We start from the raw sequence: 17,059 nt of genomic DNA on the forward strand, positions 1-17,059 counted from the left end.
TGGATAGAGTTGTGGAATCATTACGTCGTACACCTGAAACTAATATAACAATGTATGTTAATTATACCACAACTAAAAAAAAAATAGTGGCGGGGTCAATGGGGGAAACTACCTACTTCATAAAGTTCTTTCTACAGTCCGAGATGACAAGGTATCATATTAGCACAGTAAAAACTCGGAAGATGTTGGATTCTGTAATTAAAGCCAGTGGATCTAAACAAAGAATTTTTATAAGTATTTGAAGGTGAAAGCAGACTTTTAATTGGATTATTTTGCTATTAAAGCCTTACAATTAGGTTCAGCATCAATACAGTGCATTTCCCTGCAACACACAGACTTTACGCCTTGTTTTCCATTACCCATAGCATTAAAACCAGACCTGCTCCTTTCCTATCACTGCAATAACACATACCAAGATATTTATTTACCCACCACTTGGAGTACATAAGGTATTCTTGATTGTTTAATAGTCCCTTCAAGCCAGAAAGGAATGGGATCATTTCCTTCTGAAAGTGGAGTCTGGCTGCAACTGGGAAACCAGTGGGTGGGTTGCAAGGGAGTGTGCTTAGATGTCACCACAGCGGGCACACAGACGGGTGGGAACCATTCTTGGCTCCCACTGGATTCCCTGGGACTCAACACCACTGCCAAGCCTCACAGGCAAACGCTCAGCCAAGTCAAAGGTCCGTTCTTATTCTGGACACTTCATCTTAAAAACCCATTTAACACTTTTCCACATTTTTCCTCTTCCCAACTTGAATAGAGGCTGCAAAGCTCTTCTGATTCTGGCAAATCCAAAATCAAAACCTTACGAAAAAGGCGCCTGGGTGGCCTCACAGACTTCTTACTGCCTGGAAGGGAATGTCCTTCCCCCTTCTTTGCCAGGTAATCCTTAATTGGGCTTTGAGTCTTGACTCACTACCAAGTAGTGGCCGTGCGAATACCCCAAGGAGGCCTTCCACACACGTCTCTGCTGAGTGAGGCACCCGCCTGTCCTCCTATCTTGCTCAGCCCCTGTGCACACAAGCCTCCCACCGGAGCCCTTACGCACTGCCGAACAATCGTTCCCATCCAGAATAATGGCTTGCTCCCATCGCTCTGACTTCAGGGGGCAGCGGACTATTCTTAAAGCCACGACTTTCTGCCTGCTGACAATGGGCCACACAATGAAATGACAGATCGCTCAGTAGGCACAACCTTACAGGTAAACACTATTATTCCCTTTTTAGAAATGAGGAAGCCATGACTCAGGCAGCTAGACAACTTTTCCAAGTACCTACACTTAGGAAAAGGTTAATGTGGCATTGAACTGTACGGCTCACTCAAAAGCCTCTGCTACGATCCGCCACCTCTCCCTGGGCTGTCTCCTGCCTTTCTCTTTGGGTCTCCGAAGCCCAGCACAGTACCAGGCACAAATCAGGAGCGTAGGACTCACTGCAGAAAGGTTACCTCATTTATTACTGCTGTACTTCTATGCTGTGTATATCCAAACATCTTAAATGAGCCGCTCTGAGCTGACCTTCAGCTCTTCAAGTCAGCAGAACTGGATAGCTTGCCCCCTAACTTCACCCTGCAGCACAGGGCTCCAGTCTCTTAAACCCTTTTTATGCATATGCACAGAAAATTCCGAGGCAGTGCTTGCTTTGGCAGAACGTATACTGAAGTTGAAACAATGCAGGGAAGATTAATTATTAACATGGCCCCTGTGCAAGAATGATATGCAAATTTAGGATGCATTGCAGATTAAAAAAAAAAAAAAAAAAACAACAACCCCAGCCAGGCTCAAAGATGAGTAAGAAGCAGTCTTTGTTAAAAGGAGCTTAACCATCTCAAGGCAGAGGCAAAACATGTTTGTAAAACAAGGACTAAGGCACTTTTTTCCTTCCTATGCTGCACTTTTCCTGCAAGAAGCTACCTTATTACTGTTCTCACAGTACCACTGCAGACTGCGTAAGGAGCCTGCTGCTTTCAAAGGGCAGCTGCCCCGGTGGGGACTGAGCAGGTATTAGTCATTTACACAAGGCGTCCTCAGGCTGTGTTTCCTGCTGTGAGCAGAGAGACTTCTGAGGTCACTGGCATTACTGGGTATTACTGGGTCCCCAGCCAGCCCACAAAACTTGATGATGTAGCTCAAATTCTTGACAATAAGCAAACAAAACCCACCATTCTAATAACTGTAGTAAATTTTTAAAGCTTTAGAACCTGAGAAAAACGAGCCTTAATACTCAACAGCAAAGGGTGAACCATTTTCCTCAAGTAACTTGAGAAAAGCTCTAAGGGATTAGGGTCAAAAGAAAGCAGAGTGAAAACATGCAGTAAAAAAAGTCGGTCTTTTAAGTACTGAGGGGAAAGAAAAGTGAGAGCCAGTGTTGCCAGGGCGGCTGCTCTGAAGCATGGTGGAGCCTCAGGGCCAGGCTGCACGGCTGATCCCGTCCTGCCAACCCAGGGCCTTCCGGTGGGGAGGAGACCCAAGCGAAGCAGGGGAAGGGGGGAGGACGCGGCAGGCAGCAGAAACCCACACAGCGGGCCCAAATGGCTTCCCTTAACTGTGTTCTGTTTGGGGACAGCACCCCATTCCACACCCAGTGTTTGTGAAAGGGAAAAACAAGACAGCAGAAGGAAGGGGATGGCTGGGTGGCTCAGTTGGTCAAGCTTCTGCCTTCAATCTGGGATCGAGCCCCAGTCAGGCTCTTTACTCAGCAGGGAGCCTGCTACTCCCCCTGCTTGTCCACACACTGGCTCTCTCTCTGACAAATAAATAAAATCTTTAAAAAAAAAAAGAAAAAAAAAGGAGGGACGGACATGCTAAGAGGCTGAGGAGAGAAAGTACACCTAACCAACTAAAAAATGACTCGGACTCACTCTTGAGACTAACTTCAAAAAGAACACGTACTCACACAGACCATGTTTAAAGAATACAAATAATTAATTTAGGGTGATACACAGGAGGAGTTTCACCAAGATTCTTGTTTCCGAAATGTCAAAATGAAATACGTTCGAATAAAATAATTTCAAGAGATTTTCGCAAGAGGTAATTACAATGAGGACAAATTTTTATTTAAAATTTAATTATACCTGGGGCGCCTGGGTAGCTCAGTCAGTTAAGCGTCTGTCTTCAGCTTAGGTCAAGATCCCAGGGTCCTGGGATCGAGCCCTGCATTGGACTCCCTGCTCAGCTGGGAGTCTGCTTCTCCCACTCCCTCTGCCCCTCCCCCTGCTTGTGCGCGGGCGCGCGCGCGCTCTCTCTCTCTCAAATAAATAAATAAAATCTTCAAAAAAACCCCCCTCCAATTTAATTATACTTATTAAAAGTGTTCTGATTATGCACTTGTGAAAAAAGTCTCGGTAACAAATAACATCTAACACCCCTTGGAGAGTTAATAAAAACATCCTAAATCCCCAGGGTCCCAAAAGGCAAGAAAAAGGGGTGGCTCCACAGCAGCTGTCCTCCCAATGCCTGTCCTCACTGTCCCTCCTCAGCGTGTGTGCCTATGCTGTGGGCTTATGAGCAGCCTCCCCACCCCGACTTCTTCAAGTCAGAGAGGGCACAAAAAGGTCATAGGTCACTTTGAAAGAGAACCTTCTCTCTCCCAAAACCAAGTGTGGGGAGAACACTTCTCTCCATGCAAATCAAGGTCATTTGGAATTAGCACAACAAAAAGAGAGCAATGACAGCCACCCCCCACTTTTCTCTTCGCCCCCTCTTCATTCCTGGTTCACACAACACAGGAAACAAATAGGGCAACACCTGCACCCAAGGGATGCCAGCGATGTGACAAAAGTCATCCACCTCTAAGAACGAAAGGGAAAGTTCACCTGTTTGAGTATCGATCATGTGCCCATAAAACCTGACCTTGTTGGTTCCTCACCACTGCCTGAAGAGAGAGGATTATCTCCATTTTCAGATGAGGAAATTGAGCCTTTAAGGTTAAATTATTCTGCCCGAGGGCACATGGTAGAGGGAGGATTTGAACCCTGGTCCACCTGACTCCAAAGACAAACTCTTTCTGGCACAACTAAGTGCCACCTCAGTCACTTAAATATGGCTTGAGGTGCTCCTATTGTCTAGGTACTGACCATTCCCTGAAACAAAAGAAGCATTCTCATTGCCCTCACTCCTCACCACACCCTCACCGGATATGACGTGAATCTATTTTGAAGAATTTTCCTTGCTTATGACACTAAGGTTGTTAGAGCCGCTTCTGACACAAAATTACTATGGATTAAACGGACTTGAAAACTGAAATGAATACGTGCTTTGTCACTAGGTGCCTCTGTTTAGATCCGAGCGTAGGAACACCACCCTCGAAAGGGAAACAGAAAGCCTTTTCCTGCTTGGTAAGTTAAGTGGAGAAATACATCAGACATCAGAGGGAAGAGCACCCTAATCTCAAAGTACCATCTCCAGTTTTACAACCTGAGGTCCACCTTCTCTGGCACTACAAGTTCTCAGAACAGTACGTGGTCCAACTCGTTTTTCCTGTTTTTGGTTGCTTTACACTCATAGACGCTCCCTCCACAAGAACCTCAAAACTGCCTCCGGAAAGTACCGTCAGATGTTTCTCTACCCTGGGTTGGCTGAAGGCAGATGCTCTCCAATGAACTAATCCCACAAATGAAGAGATGGTGGACCAGGCTTGAGCAAATCTGATTAATTTATCTTAATCGGATGACACTGAGGATTTAGCAAACACAAGGTCCCCTACCCGAATGCAGTGCATGTTGCCCACAGGGAATTACTAACATACACCAGCAAAGATGAATTCTGCAGCTCCCTAAATTTCAACGAGTTGTTCAAACCTGGAGAGGGGGTGCAGTGTAGAAACCTCATGTTCGGTCTACGAACTCATTCAAGGTCCCCTTGTTCTAGAAATGGAAATCCTGGTGCAGACTCATGTACCAACAGGTATGCGATAAGGCACAGAACACGTCAGTCCTCAGAGCCCTTGATCAGTCACCATCTGGGGATCCAAATCCCCTTTAAGTTTGCTACTCTGTACAACAATACCATGTTCTAAGTATGCCATGGTGTGGAAAAGGCCCAGCCTTCTCTCAAAAGCTCTCTGGGGTTGCAGTGTTACAGCTGCAGCTTGGTTCTACAGAACAGTGGTTCTCAAAGTGTGGTCCCCACACCCGTAACATCAACAGGACCTGAGAACTTGCTAGAACTGCACATTCTCATGCGCCATTCCTGACACTGAGAAACCATGGGGGTGGGCCAGCAAGCTGTTTTAACTCGCCTTCCATGTGATCCTGACTCTTGCCAAGGTTTGAAAACCGCTGAGGGAGCACACGCTTTCTCCATGTCACAGACAACTGCCCCACTTAGGCCATGATAGCTACAGATAACACTCACTGCAGTGCTGGAAGACGTAGGCATCTCTGCTTTCAGACAGCCACAAAGACACCCACCAGCTCGAGTACCTTCTACCTCCCACCTCACCATTCATCACAACTCCCTAAACTGGCTCTCCAGGACGCCCTGGCCTGTGGTGTTGGGACAAACAGGGCTTTCTGTACTCCACGCTGTTGGGTGCTACGGCAGTAGACGGATAGGGCACTCCTACTTTTGTTCCATTTTGTCCCCTGTGAGGCCAGAGATAACAGCAAAATCTTTCCTGGGGTGAGAACCTAGGATCCTGATAGTCAGCAGCCCACAGGACTCCCTGTACATTAAAGAATCCTGGCCCTGGTTGAAAATTAAAAAGCTGTTCCAGTTTCTCCAGATGTCTAAGGCTGATTACCAGCGCCACCCTGTCCCAGTCACCTGCCCCACACCCACCTGCCTCCCCAATCCCATGTGCAGGGAGATAACACGCAGAGCCTGCCGCAACCTTCAGGAAAGCATTTGCTATTTTCTCTCTTCTGGCAGCCTTACAAATAAGGGGAAGATTAAGTTAAATGGAACCAACATTAAATGCATTTATATGTTGGGTACTCTTATCCAAGCTTCCTTATTCAAGCTCATCATTTGCAAACATGGACAATTATCACTCTAGCTAAAATTGACTGTGTGTTAATAAATTATGTGCTGGTCCTGACCTAAGCCCTTTAATCATTAAGGCATCAGCTTATCTGTAGATAAAGCCTTTATTTCATTTACATATGAAGAATCTATCAAATGAAAAGACAAAGCCACCTAGGGCAAGGTGATTACCTTCATCAGAGTCCAAGAAAGCCAAAAGTCACTCAATGCTGATCACAAAGGACAGAGTCCAAGATCCTCGTTAGGGACCCCGTCCCTTTCTCTAAGCCCAGCCAGATCATCCTCACCAGTTCCTGTCCTGACAGGTAAATGCTGGAAACAATGCTACATAAATGTTGCACCACCATGTCAAAGCCTTAAAAACTTCTAGAAATTAGACTAGCTAGCCAAGTTAGTCTTTGGATTTAAGTATTTCTTACTTACAGGATCTAATGTAATAAATTTCATTTACTACTTGGTAACAATGGAGAAATGAGTTGATGGCATGTTCTCTCCAAACTTAGTCTATTCTTGCTTCTGATATAAATCAAGCAGCGTTAACAAGAAGAGGTGCAAATTAGGAGACATGCAGAAAAGACTAGCTGAGAACTGATATGCTGGTTTGTAGAAGATAAGTACTTCACACAGACATAAATCTCATTTTAATCTGTTAGTTATATTATCTAAATACTGCTTTCCCCAATCTATTGGCAAAGAAAACTGAGGCTCAGAGGTTTTCAGAGGAAAAGCAACAGACCAAAATCTACAAGTTATAAGGCAAATACAACACTTGTCCTGCTGGTTATGAGGGCAGGTTTGAGGCAAACCGCTGAAGCCCTCTGCAAACCTCAGTTTCTCCTTCTACAAGAAAGGTGCCCATCCTGTCAGGACTGCAGCTGGGATAATACTAACGTATAAAGTGGCTAGCCCAAAATGAATACTTAGGAAATGCTGGTTCCTTTCTGTCTTTTACTGTGATTTTTTTCTTGAGCTTTGTTGCCAAAACTCAGATGTGAAGCTCAAACCCAAGTCACTGGCCAGGGCACTGAGAAAGCAGTCTCAGCAGGAGCAGCCTCCGCCCGACCCACCAGGTCACCGCCGAGCCGCCATCTTGGTAGTGTGTCCACGGGCGGACCCACAGCTGCCTGCACGGAAGGTCACCAGGTAGACGGGAGGACCCACCCTAAGGTCCCAGACCTCGCTCAGATTGTTTCACTTTACCAAAGCCAAACCAAAATTTATTCACAGGAGCACCTGAAACCGAGGTGCGGAACTTTTAGTCATTTTTGCGCCCGAACACTGAAGGTATCAATAAAAACTAACCTCCAGCGCACGCGTCTCACAGTCAGCACTTTGATATTTACCACAGGCGTCCCCCCCGCCCCCCGCTGATAAGTATTTACTCGAGAGAAAATGAGTATGTACGTCTTGATACTTGTGTTCATGACCTTCTGAAAGTGCGGGTGGGGGAAGAGAGATCTGAACACAAAGATCAACATGAAACACTCACCTTCATGGGCTCCTGAATAGTAGTCCTTCCCAACGCAGCTCTGGCACCCAGGGCTGAAGAGCGCCCCCGTGCATTCTCAGTGTTCTGGCAAGACCCGGCTCCTTAGACCACGCCCCCTGCCCTGGTGAGAAGCCCAACTCAAGCGGTGGCCAGAAAGCATCTGAGCAGCGTTGACACCCCCTGAGAGAGGCTGGCAGAGTTCAGAGGGTCACTGGGGGAAGCAGGCACATTCAAAGCTGCTCAGACACCCATCCTCAGCTATTCAAAAGGCACTCTGATATTAAACCTGGCCAGATGACCAGAGCCATCAAAAATCAGAGGGCAATTACAACTAATTCGTGTACTACATATCCTCTACAGAGCACTGTTTCTGTAGACACCACCTCCCTGTTCCACACAGTAACTGGGAAGTGCCATCTGCCATACTATGTGACGAGGGTCCTCCCATGAGCACCAAGGGTTAGCATACAGATGGTCACCCGAGACCGCAACCTCATCAGGGACCCTTCCCCAGGCCAGTCTTAGATGAAGCACGAGTATGAAAAATTCAAGAGCTCTAGGTGGCTGCTTTCTGCCCCTCTTCTCCAACAGAAAAATGAAGCCTAGCCAAGTAGAAGGAAAATGAGAAAACAAATCATAATGATGTTTAAATCCCTGATTTTAATTATTCCTGATATCCAGCCATATCCCTGTCCTCTGTGGCTAAGCTGTTTAAGTTCTAAGTTATCATGAGTTACCACCCAAAATCTTGCAAATAAATCCCTCTTTTTACCTATACTAATTTAAGTTCTAGTTCTGTCACCTGTAACTAGGGAACTGCTAATTCGTTCAATATCAAAATTCTTTCTTTTCTGTACATTCAATTGTTTTCAATATCCCCGGGAGGCACACGACTATACTTTTACTGGTCTGCATTTTCTCAGATACATCTCACATCAGTCTTGAGAAGCAGACGAGATAATATGGCCCAGTTTTATAGATAAGGAACCAAGGGTCCAGAGGCACTAATCTGTTTGCCAAAGACCGCTGGAAGCAGGACTCAAACCCAGAACTTGAAAGTCCTGTGCTGCTGTCCCAATACCAGGCATCCATCTCCAAACCAGGCTTCCTTGACATACATATTGGTTAAAAAGAACAGCAACGATCTGTTTAAAGTCACAACAAAAGCAGTGAAGCTAGACTCCAAACCCTGGCATTTCAAGCCCCTAGCACAAAGCTGCTGCCACTTCTTTTTCCTAGGTCACGTATTTTATTAACTCTTTTGTTTGGAACACATGAAAAGTGTATCTAAACTCTATGTAAACAAAAAACAAAAAAAACCACAACGTTTTATCTGAATGGCGTTGAGTTAATATACGGCTTCTACCAAAGGTAGAAAAGCCATGAAGAGTAGAAGAAAGGGGAGGAGTAACAATCCTCTCAGGCCGTTTATCTACAACAAACCACAAATGAAGGAAGGGTCTCCTCTGACTATAGCAACACACAGACCCAGCAGTGCCTGGTTTTCCTGCCTGTGCACATGACTCAGACCGTCAACGAGGAGGTCTGCTCCACCTGAGAACATCTGAGGGGATCTACTCTGATCCCACTGGAACCATTAGTTGATACCTAAGACAATGAAAAGGGAAAGAACACATCACCATCTTATCTAACTGAAGCAGGGAAGGCACCTTGGAGCTAGTTCACCTCTGGGGGCAGATGAATGGGAGAGTAAAACCCACAAAGGGTAATGTAACTCAGACTTAATAATTCTTGGGTGGGCTGGTGATCTGTAAGTGTCCATTATGAAACAAATAAATAAATACAACAAGAAAGCTATGCATGGACCAGAGGTGACAATGTCATGAACCACGATTTAGGATTAATTTGTTTCTGTGAACCTGAAGTCCAATTAAAAAAGAAAGAGAAAGAGAGAGAGAGAAGTAATCATTAAGGTTGCCCTAAGAACATACTGGTATGGAAATGCTCAATTAGGGTTCTAGTCCTGTATCACCTACTATGTGACCCCTATATATGTAAATTTAAAAAAAAAATGCTCTTCATTTATATAACAGCAAAGTTAACTTCAACATCAATTTTCTCCATTTTCAAAAAAATTACCATATACTTAAAGAAAATGACCTAGTAACTTTTTTAAAAAAGATTTTATTTATTTATACGAAAGAGAGAGAGAGAGAGGGAGAAGCAGACTCCCCACTGGGCAGACAGCCTGATGTGGGGCTCCATCCCAGGGCCCTGAGATCAGGACCTGAGTTGAAGGCAGGTGCTTAACTGACTGAGCCACCCAGATGCCCCGACCTAATAACTTTTTATGTAATTATTCTGGTCAAAATGAGTTCACAAAAGGAAGAATAACCCAGAGAATTGACTTTCCCCAAAAATGTAAAATTTCAGAGAATAAAAATTCAGGATGACTGGCTGGCCTTTTGGGAACAAAATTAAATTAGATCTTCTCTCATATCACACTAAGAAGTAACTTGGCCAATCTGAATGAATTGCCTTTAGCTAGTAATTATGAATCAGTATTTACTAAAGTAAGACTTTGCAGTGAAAACTGAGTGAAGTGTATAGGGAACTCTTTCATCTTTGCAACTTTTCAATAAATCTGAAACTAGGGATGTCTAGGTGGCTCAGTTGGTTAAATGTCTGCCTTCCCCTCAGGTCATGATCCCAGGGTCCTGGGATCGAGTCCCACATCTGGCTCCTTGCTCAGCAGGGGAGTCTGCTTCTCCCTCTGCCTGCTGCTCCCCCTGCTTGTGCTCTCACTCCCTCTTTCTCCCACGCTCTCTCTCCGGCAAATAAATAAATAAAATCTTTAAAAATAAAGAAATAGGGGTGCCTGGGTGGCGCAGTCGTTAAGCGTCTGCCTTTGGCTCAGGGCGTGATCCCAGCGTGCTGGGATCGAGCCCCACATCAGGCTTCTCCACTAGGAGCCTGCTTCTTCCTCTCTCACTCCCCCTGCTTGTGTTTCCTCTCTCGCTGGCTGTCTCTCTCTGTCAAATAAATAAAATAAAATCTTAAAAAAAATAAATAAAGAAAGAAAGAAATAAAAGTATTCTAACATAAAAACTGGGATTGGGGTGATGCCTGCACAATGTACAAGCTTACTAAAAATCAGTCAATTGTACACTTATAATGTGTGAATACAAATTGTACCTCACTAAAGCTATTTTTAAAAGTTCCTAGGTCTAAAGGTTTAAAATGAAAAAATTATTAAATCAAGGAACACAAGAGAGGAACTTTACACCAATCAAGGATGAGAAAACATCATGAACTGACAGGTAACCCTCTGCACACATTCAGTCCACAACAGGGTAAAAAAATAAAACTTTAAATACTGAAGAAACTATAGAAGACTATTTTTTAAAAAGATTTTATTTAGAGCGCCTGGGTGGCTCAGTTATTAAGCATCTGCCTTCAGCTCAGGTCATGATCCCAGAGTCCTGGGATTGAGCCCTGCAATGGGCTCCCTACTCAGTGGGAAGCCTGTTTCTCCCACTCCCCCTGCTTGTGTTCCCTCTCTCACTGTCTGTCAAATAAATAAAATCTTTAAAAATAATAATAAAGATTTTATTTATTTTAAACAGTGCACACAGGGGCAGGGGCAGAGGGAGTCTCAAGCGGGCTCCCCACTCAGTGTGGAGCCTGATGCGGGGCTCCATCTCATCACCCTGAGATCACAACCGGAGCTGAAACCAAGAGTTGGACACTTAACCAATTGTGCCACCCAGGGGCCCTGAAACTGCAAAAGACTATTATTCACACCTAGAAGATTTTTGGAAAACTCTCCAGGAACAACACAAAAAAATACAGAAGCCATAAACATACAAATGGAAAAACGTAAGCACTTAAAAAATAAAAACATTGGGGGAAAAAAAGGTGAAAGACCAACAACAATCTGGGAAGAAATATTAGCAACGTGTAAGACAAAATGCTAATATTCACAATATGAAAAAAGCCAGTAAGAGTACACAAACCAAAAGAAAACTAAGCCACGCTATAAATCAAGTAATTTAAGAATACAAATTAGCAGATGGAGATATGCTGGATCACACAAAAAAAATTTCTTTTAAGATTTTATTTATTTATTTGACAGAGAGAGACAGAGAGAGCACAAGCAGAGGGAGCAGCAGGCAGAGGGAGAGGGAAAAGAAGGCTCCCTGCTGAGCAGGGAGCCCAACGCAGGGCTCCATCCCAGGACCCTGGGATCACGACCTGAGCCGAAGGCAGATGCTTAACCAACTGAGTCACCCAGGTACCCCAATCACAAAAATTTTTTAAGTTAAAATAAAACTCAATCTTCACTTATCAAATTAATAAAAATTAGACTGGTAATGTCCAGAGCAGGATGAAGATTTGGAGAAAAGAGCGTTCTCATATATTGTCAGTAGAACTAAACAGCCTTTAGGGGCGCCTGGGTGGCATAACGGTTAAGCGTCTGCCTTCGGCTCAGGGCGTGATCCCAGCGTTCTGGGATCGAGCCCCACATCAGGCTCCTCCGCTGGGAGCCTGCTTCTTCCTCTCCCACTCCCCCTGCTGTGTTCCCTCTCTCACTGGCTGTCTCTGTCAAATAAATAAATAAAATCTTAAAAAAAAAAAAAAAAGAACTAAACAGCCTTTAAAAACAAGGCACTGTGGCAGCACCTGACAATTTAAAATTTGCACACTCGAACACTTCTAAAAACCTATCTTATATAAATACTAGCAAGAGTGCAGAAAGACGTGTAGAAATGTTCACTGCACCGTTATCTCTAACAGCAAACAAGTGGAAGCAATCAAAATGTCCATAAATAGGGGAATGAATCATGGTATCGTCATACTCTGTAATACCACGCAGCTGCTAAAAGCAACTAGGTAAAGGGTTATGTACTGACAGACGTAATTATTCTAAGTATTTTACAAAGTGCACTCATTGTAACAAACCCATGCAGTAGGTGCAATGATCACCCCCATTTTAGAGATGGGGAAGCTCACGTAGACACATGAAGGACCTTGCCAGGTCTCACAGAATCAACTGGCAGGGCTGGATTATGACCCAGGGAATTTGGCCCACGTCTACACTTTACACACACTCTGCTACACTGGACTGATTTTTGTGTCTGTGACTGTACACAGGGACGGAGTCTAAGCTGGGGAGCTGGGGAAGGAGAAATACCCACACTACAATAAGAAGTACCTAATCTCAAAAAATTAAATTGGAGTGAGCAAAAGAGAGTCTTAGCATATATGAAATCAGGAATGTCTGGGTGGCTCAGTCAGTTAAAAGTCCCACTCTTGATTTCAGCTCAGGTCAAGATCTCAGGGTGTGAGATCGAGCCTGCTTAAGATTCTTGCTCTCCCTCACCCTCTGCTCCTTCACCACTCCCCACCCCTGCTCTCTCTTTTCCTCTCTAAAAAAAAAAAAGTATGAAATCAATAATCGAGAAAAGGTAAAGGATTAGGAAGACACTGACCTTTCTGATATGGAACAATTCAAAAGTTCATTTGAGAAAATTCTTCAGAGAGCATTTAAAAATGTAAGAATAAAACTTATCTGAATTTCCATGGGGGGAAAAAAGGGATTGGGAGCACCGAGGTAGCTCAACTCGTTAAGCTTCCTACTCATGATCTCAGGATCATGAGTTCAAGCCCTGTGTTGGGCTCCACTCTGGGCACAGAGCCTACTTTACGAAAAAAAAAAAGTGGGGGGCTGAGTGGCTCAGTCTTAATGGTTAAGCATCTGCCTTCAGCTCAGGTCATGATCCAGGAGTCCTGGGATCAAATACTGTACAAGGCTCCCTGCTCAGTGGGGAGCCTGCTTCTCCTTCTGCCTGCCTCCCCCCACCTTGTGTTCTCTTTGACAAATAAATAAAATCTAAAAAACAAAAAACAAAACAAAACAAACCAGTGCTCATTACATCATGTGCCCTCCTTAATGTCCATCACCCAGTTACTCCATCCCCCACCCCCTGTAGGTTGCCTTTTAGTTTTGTTTCCTTCACTGTACAGAGCTTTTTATTTTAATTTAGTCCCATTAATTATTTTTGCTTTTGTTTCCCTTGCCTCAGAAGACTTATCTAGAAAAATGTTCCTAGAGCCGATGTCAGAGACATTACTGCCTTTGCTCTCTTCCAGGATTTTTATAGTTTCAGGTCTCACATTTAGGTCTTTAATCCATTTTGAGTTTATTTTTGTGTATGGTGTAAGAAAGTGGTCCAGTTTCATTCTTCTGCATGTAGCTGTCCAGTTTCCCCAGCACCACCTGTTGAAGAGACTATCTTTTTCCCATTGCATATTCTTTCCTCCTTTGAAGATGAATTAATCAGATAATCATGGACTTACTTCTGTATTATCTCCAGTCTGTTCCATTGATCAATACGTCTATTTTCCGGCCAGTATCATGCGGTTTTGACTACAACAGTTTCGTAATATAAATTGAAGTCTGGAATTGTGATGCCTCCAGTTTTTTCTTCTTCCAGATTGTTTTGGCTACTTGGGGTCTTTTGTGGTTCCATACCAATTTTAGGATTGTTTGTTCTGTGAAAAATGCTGTTGGTATTTTGGTAAGGACTGCATCAAACGTATAGACTGTTTTGGGTAGTATAGACTGTTTTGGGTAGTATAGACATTCTAACAATATTTCTTCTTCCAACCCATGAGCATGGAATGTCTTTCCATTTCTTTGTGTCAACTTCAATTTCTTTCATCAGTGTTTTCTATTTCGGAGTACAGGTTTTTCACCTCTTTGGGAAAACCAGTTTGTTGTTGTTTTTTTTTCATTATAATTCTGACCACAGTTTTCTTGTTTTGTTTTGGTTTTTTGTTTTGTTTTTTAAGTAGGCTCCAAGCCCAACGCAGGGCTCGAACTCACAGTCCTGAGATCAAGACCTAAGCCAAGATCAAGAGTTGGCCCCTTAACAAACTGAGCCACCCAGGCGCCCCATCCATTGGCTTTTTAAAAGCGGTAATTAGGAAAGTTTCTACCTTGCCAAAAAAACCCAAAAATTAAAACAGTTATCAGACTGAGAGCTGCAACAACATAACTGAATCTCACAGACACTATGTTAAGTAGACACAAAAGCACACATTATAGTAAACTTCATTTGAATTTTAAGAACAAGCAGAACCAGCTGATCTGACAGAAATTCGAGGGGTTACCATCCTCTCGGGGATACTAAGAAGGAGCATGAGGAAACCATGGACACTGGAATGAACTATATCTTGTTCTGGGTGAGTTATGTGTATGTGTAAAAACTCACCAGGCTAAGCAACTGGTATACCTACTATACTTTACTCTGTATATACAGATATACATTGTGCTTCAATAAAATTAAAAGTATCAAAAAATATTTGAGGAATATTTAATGATGTGATAAAAGGCCTATAATATAATGTTAAATCAAAAAGTAAAATTTCACACTGAGGGAACACAATCGTACTTCTTCTGATTTAGAATAAGAAGGTGGGGGAGGGGTTAAAGAAAATACACTAGAACGGTAACTCAGGGTGGAAGAATTTTCTTTTCTTTTTTTTATTTAAAAAATTTTTCTTTATATGTTAGTCACCATACACTACATCATTAGTTTTTGACATAGTGTTCAATGATTCGTTAGTTGCATATAACATCCAGTACTTATCACATCATGTGCCCTCCTTAATGCTCATCACCCAGTTACTATATAGATATATAGATATAGGTATTTTAAAGATTTTATTTATTTGACAGGAAGAGAGAGTGTCAGAGAGTGCATGGGATGGTGAGGGAGGTGTAGAGGAAGCAGCAGACTCCCCGCTGAGCAGGGAGCCCAAAGCAGGGCCCAATGGGATCCCTAGGGCCCCGGGATCACGACCTGAGCTGAAGGCAGATGCTTAACCAACTGAGCCGCCCAGGCGTCCCAATATATATATTTTTTAATTCAGAGAAAGTACGAATTATATCTGGAGTTTGAGGACATAACAAAAAAATAAAGCATCTGCAAATTTATTAAAAGAACCCTGAAGCATCTAACATACAACAATGTTGGTACAGACTTAAGTGACTAACTACAAAGGACCCGGTTAACACCCACAACAGTGTGAAAACATGACCTGCTTATTTTATAAAGTACAAGATATCCAGAAAGGGGAAGGGGAAAAAAAACCACAACAACCCTAAGACTCCCTAGGAAGGCAAAGAAACCATTGTGCTGGAGATTCAGAGACAGGAAATTACAGAGTTGTACATTTTCCCACACATAATACCTAAGGGCTGAAACCTGCTTGAAACTCTTAAGACACAACTTTTGAGGTGCCTTTGCTCTGGAGGTTCTGATCCTAAAGATTTAAAAAAACCCAGGAAGGCCAGTAAGATCTAATAAAATGATGGATGTTTAGATCTACCCTAATACACGGGGAAAAGGAAACTAATTTTCAGTAGCTAATTAACTGTTCCTTTAATAAGTTTTTCTTCCCCCCTCAACGAAAAAACCATTATTAGCTATATGGGGAATATCTAATCTCAGTTCCCTATAATTAAATTCAAATTTTCTATTTTTATTTATTTATTTAATTTTCTGAGAGAGAGGGAGGGAGGGAGGAGCAGAGGGAGAGGGAGGGAGAGAATCTTAAGCAGGCTCCACATTCAGTGCAGAGCCCCATGTGGGGCTCGATCTCACAACCCTGAGATCATTACTGAAGCCGAAAATCAAGAGTCGGAAGCTTAACCAACTGAGCCACCCAGGAGCCCCTAGAAGTCAAATTTTAATCCTCACTCAGTACATGTAATCAATGCTAGGTTTTCTTTCCATTATTTTAAGTGACGATTATTTTTATGGTATTAATTCCTAAAAACCAAAAGAAAGAAAAATCACTAATCCACTGTCAAGCACTTTATATGCCGCATCAAACATTTTCACTGGGGCAGCTATTGTTAGGAGTTAGTCGGACAGTTACACGGTGAGGGTCAGGGTCCGCAACAAGAAGATACGGAGTCAGGACAGCTAAATAAAATAGCACTAACACCCTGTTCTGCAGCTTAGACAGGACTGCACTAATATTCTGTTTTGCAGCCTTTGCCGAAATGATTTCTGCAACCTGAAATAAGACAATTAACCACAAAGCATTTGTCAGTATCACAGGCAAGGGGCAGTTAAGACATAAGCCTCTAGATGCCAGTAAGAAAAAAAGACCATCAGCACAGAAACATTAACCTAATAGGTAGAGAAATACGTGACCAAAGCCCTAACTGGCACGACTCAGGACACCCTGACTGCTTAAGATAGTTCTGCGAAAGAGCTCATAAAAACTCCTAAACTTAGAAACTCCAAGGGCAATCCACTCGGGCCCCCTCCCTCTCTGAGAGCTTTATACTCTTGCTAAATAAACTTCGGTTTGCTGCCCACCACTATTCGTGTGGTCTACCTCTTCCTTCCTGGAAGCAGCGTGACCAAGAACCACGGGCATTAAAGGGACACAAATCCTGTAACACTATGTTATCAAAGGGACAGAGGTATTGAGCAGAACAGAGCAAAACAGCACAGAGAGTTGTGGAAGGAAACGGAAGAAACAAGAAAGAGGGACTGAATTCAGCAAAGCAATCTTGGGCAGGGGAGGAGAGAATGGATGGA

The 17,059-nt window shown here is 43.3% G+C and overlaps 1 protein-coding gene and 1 pseudogene across 5 annotated transcripts in view; one reads left to right on the forward strand and one right to left on the reverse strand.

Moving 5' to 3' along the window:
- Nucleotides 1-17,059, reverse strand: part of OCLN (occludin) — a 53,899-nt gene that overhangs the window by 18,030 nt on the left and 18,810 nt on the right. The gene's annotated exons all lie outside the window — the stretch shown is intronic.
- LOC121100831 lies at nucleotides 1,635-1,748 on the forward strand (annotated as a pseudogene).

The sequence above is a fragment of the Ursus maritimus genome, unplaced genomic scaffold (genome assembly GCF_017311325.1).
Source record: "Ursus maritimus isolate PB19 unplaced genomic scaffold, ASM1731132v1 scaffold_5, whole genome shotgun sequence".
Taxonomy (NCBI): Eukaryota; Metazoa; Chordata; class Mammalia; order Carnivora; family Ursidae; genus Ursus; species Ursus maritimus.